The sequence below is a fragment of the Carassius carassius genome, chromosome 14 (genome assembly GCF_963082965.1).
Source record: "Carassius carassius chromosome 14, fCarCar2.1, whole genome shotgun sequence".
Lineage (NCBI taxonomy): Eukaryota > Metazoa > Chordata > Actinopteri > Cypriniformes > Cyprinidae > Carassius > Carassius carassius.
In genome coordinates, this window is record NC_081768.1 from 33,339,923 (window position 1) to 33,344,758 (window position 4,836).

Below are 4,836 nucleotides of genomic sequence, written 5' to 3' on the forward strand. Positions count from 1 at the left end.
TGTATTCCAAAATGAAGCAGAAGCACGGTCCTCCACAAGTCCAATGACAAGCGGCTCAGGCGAGGACTTAAAGGAACACTCCAACCTTTTGGGACTTTAGCTTATTCACAGTATCCCCCAGAGTTAGATAAGTCCATACATACCTTTTTTATTTCTGTGCATTCTGTAAGTGTTATTTGACGCACCCACCGCTAGCCTAGCTTAGCACAAAGACTGGATGTAAATGGATACTGGTAGCATAGTATTCCCAATAAGTGACAAAATAATGCAAACATTTTCCTATTTACATGTTGTGATCTGTATAGTCACAGCGTGTACAAATAACAAGGCTATATGAGACAGAGAGCATTTTTAATCGTATAAATACTGGGAACTATATTCTCACTAGGCGTAGGAGCACAGCTAACGTTACTTGGGCGGAGTGGCTACTTGGGCGGAGTGATTAGCGCAGCAAACAAGTCCGTAAACAAAACAAACGTGACTAACCAGCTAGACGTGACTCGTGATCATGGCTGACTTTGAGGAATTGTCAGACTCAGAGGAATTTTACTGTGTATCAAACCAAGATCCAGAACCATATAGTTTTGAGCCAGAATACACAGACGAGAAGTTACAAACTTTGGAAGCTGTAAGACGAAGGGAGAATCAGAACGAACACGGACTGGTGGTGTAAATGTGGAACATGCCAACCTATGCCGACAGAAACCGAGAGCCTTTGTTGTAATGAATGTGACCGGGTATTGCCATCAATGTCAAGGCTTGATGACAATCAAAATATTTGCGTCACTACCACGAAAGATTTCTCTGCCCTAATACACCCGGCAGTTGTCTTTTTTTCCCATTGTGACAAGATCAATTGGAAGAAACGTCCCATGCCGAGTGAGCTGTCCACCAAGTAAGTGATTTTGTTATAATGATCATTCATAGTTCAATGAAATTGTAGTATAGCCATTGCATACAGTGTGTCACAATAATAACAATAAAGGGGATACACTGATACACGGACCCCCTATTCACGTAATAGTGTCACTACTAAGGTTAAATTACATTAGCATGGCACTACAGTATGGCTAATGTTAGTCATCTCAAAACATAACGGAACACTTACCGCAGCAACAGGTGATCCAAATTGTCATCGATGCGATGGCTGTATCCTTTAGCACACGTTTCATGGTCCGTGTGGCAACTTGCATTTTTAAAAAATAGTCATCTACAGTAAAAAGTTCAGAGCAAACGAAATACTTCGTGATGGTGTTTACAGGTGTGTTTGGATCTATTTCCAGAGCAAGTAGCCATCGATTCATCAGGTCAGCGTTTGTGGTTGGAATTCTATGAAACATCATAGTAATACCTGGTCTCCCCTGTTTATTGTCGCAGTTCTTTACAATACAGTGAACACACATGATTGTACACTATAAATCTACTATCTATTACTCTCTATTACTCCAACTCTGAGCGAACTCTCTTCTCCTCACCACGGCGTGTGCTGCGCTAATCACTCCGCCCAAGTAGCCACTCCGCCCAAGTAACGTTAGCTGTGCTCCTACGCCTAGTGAGAATATAGTTCCCAGTATTTATACGATTGAAAATGCTCTCTGTCTCATATATCTCTATAAAAATGCTCTATCTCTGTCTCGTTTTTTGTACACGCTGTGACTATACAGATCACAACATGTAAATAGGAAAATGTTTGCATTATTTTGTCACTTATTGGAATTACTATGCTACCAGTATCCATTTACATCCAGTCTTTGTGCTAAGCTAGGCTAGCGGTGGGTGCGTCAAATAACACTTACAGAACGCACAGAAATAAAAAAGGTATGTATGGACTTATCTAACTCTGGGGGATACTGTGAATAAGCTAAAGTCCCAAAAAGTCGGAGAGTTCCTTTAAGACTTGGGTGAGGCACATTTATCTTCTGGAGGGAGGATTGCCTCGGTGAAACGTCCTCCCCCTCTGAAGTTTACCTTCTGCCGAACAGAATTGTGCTTTTGCTCCTCCCTGTCTTTGTATGGCATGGCTTTAGTATCCTCCTCAGGGTCCCGTGGCTCATTCGAAACTGGACTTGTCTGTATGTCAGCGGCTGGAAAAGGCACAGTCTGTTGGGCAAAGTTACAGTTCGGACAGTTTCTCGAGGTAAAACCAGGCGCAGAACATTTGAAACAATAAGTCTCTCGTCTGGGTTTGCTTTTCTGCAATACTGGTTCATCACGGCTGTCAGGGCCAAGAGCGGAATGCAGCTCGTGCTCACACATCAAGAGGTCGATGACTGAAGTAATTCGTGCGCCATACAAAACGCAACTCTGTAGCGCTCAAGCGCATGCTTGCAGATAAGATCAATCTGCTCTTGTTCTGGTGGTGGAGACTTTAGTTTCTTGAATTCAGATAACAAGTGTGCTACAAACGTTGGAAATGGTTCTCCTTGAGCTTGTACACGGTCAAGAATACCTCTCCAGACACGCTCTTGGTTATCCGCTGGAAGAAACACAGTCTTGAACAGGGTGCAGAACTGTGTCCAGGATGTGACATGTGAACTCAGTACCGTAAACCACTTCCTGGGCTCTTTAGCTAAGAAACGTGGTAATTCAAGCAAAATCTGAGCATCGCTGACACCCAAAGAAGTTCTATAGGCATCCACAAGAATAAGCCAGTCATCAGGTTGAATTTTTCCATCATTTCCAAACACTGGGGGTTCCAGTCTCGATTGATGCAAGACAGAGGCCAAAGTTCTGGTTGCATTATTCAAATCAAGTGAACTTTTAGCCAGTCCAAGCGCATTTTCGGTTTTTGCATTCATTTCCACTACAAAGGACCGAGCCCCCTTTATTTGATTAGTTGGTGCTTGAGCATGTGGAATGGATGAAGCAACAGGCCTGACCTGAGAAGGCAACTGGTATGAAGCAGGTACTTGAAAGTTTTCTGTGCAACGGTCAATAATACCTCTTTGTAGATCAAGAGACTCTCTCAGGCACCTCCGCAGCATTTCCACTTCCTCCTTCAACGACTCAACCTGTTTCTCCAGGCGCTCGCCCGACTCCGGCACTCTCCGTCTGGGAGGACACTCAAAGCATGCAGATTGGTCAAATAAATCAGTCTCGTCATCAACACGTCTGGCCATAGTATCAAAATCAGTCTGTCAATATGAAATTCAAAACAATGAATTGGCACAATATAATTTAACAAACAAATTCACTTGCACTAATTTACTGTATAATCAAGCAAAACAAATGGAATAAACAATTGGATAACCTTTGAAAAGAAAAAAAAGTTAACCATATAACAATAAAATCAGCATTTGTACAATATATATATATATATATATATATATTTTTTTTTTTTTACAATACCTGTGACAAGTTCAATATCACCAAACCACAATCACAGAGTCCATTAATTGTTTTCTTATGTCGTTCTTTTTTTTTTTTCTCGTGGCAACACAGTGCGAGCTTCGAGTAGTTATTACCCAACGACAAATCAAAATATAGCCTAGTAGAAGTTCCAGTGCAAAAAAAAAAAAAATTCCTCAAGTTCAATTCAACCAGTTCAACATTCAGTTCCAGCAAATGAACACAAATTAACGTAGCAACCAGGCCTGAATCCCTGAAACCGTCAAAGTTCACTAACAGTTGATCAGATTCACGAAGATTGCATGTATGACGACTTAAATCCACCTGAATGTGAACAAATATCCTCTGCGTCAGCAACGCAAAATGTCCGCTACAGCGTCGTCAGGCGACTCGGGCCGTTCAGTGAAATTAGCCTCGTGTAAACTCCCACATGTCCGCCTGGAGGATCAAAACATTCTGGCGTCGTCCTTCACAAACCGCCTCATCATCCGTGTAAAACCTCGCTTTAGATCCAAGGGCAGAGATAAAATGTTCGGGCGCCACTTGTAATGCATTGTGTCAGGAGGAGGAAAAAAAAATATGGATAGCTCACAAAGTTATTAGGCCAGACAGACTCACGGAGGCGATTGACATTTAACAAAGACTCGCGTTTTATTTCTCCAATCGAACTCGGGCAACTGTCCGTCCCATGTTCCACCGTCCACAGCGTTACCAAAACAAACAAACAAGAGTAAAACAAAATGATTTCCAAACAGAAATTACCCGCATACATGGGGGATTCGAGTCGCGGTTGTATATATTATCATACAGAGTGCAGACCGTTTTACAGGGAGCGCGCAGCTCTTAAAGGGGCCACACTTATTTCCACTCGTTACAACACGCATAGCTCTGGCCATCAAGCAGCTCTACAGCTTTTGTTTTTTCATCCATGTTTCATTTTCACTGTTAACTCTGTTTGACAAATAAAAAATCCCTTGTTTTGGATTTTACTGTGAAGTTTATTGTGAGGAAAATATATATTTTTATTAGTGCAGTTTACAGTGAGAGGACTTTTAGCAAATATGAGTTAACTATATCACAGTACTTTGACAAAAAAATCCAGTGTTTTGTTTTTTAAGAAATTCTGTATTGAAGCAGTTTAAAATGATACCAATGCATTTTTACTTATAAGGTTCTTAAACTTTTAATAAATTACTGTTAAATTGTATAGGTTTCATGATTTAAATTGATTATGAAAGTGTTTTGATTACTAAAACTTAATTTATCCATTATCCATTCATTAAATCTTCAGTAGGTAACTTTTGTAAAATATAATTTTTTACATATTTATTAAAACTGTCATTATGTCCTGACAGTAGAATATGAGACAGATAATCTGTGAAAAAATCAAGCCCCTCAGGCTCCTCCCAGTGGTCCTATTGCCATTTGCAGAAATACACCACTCCCGGTAAGAAACAACCAATCAGAGCCAGGAGGAGTGTTTTAGGA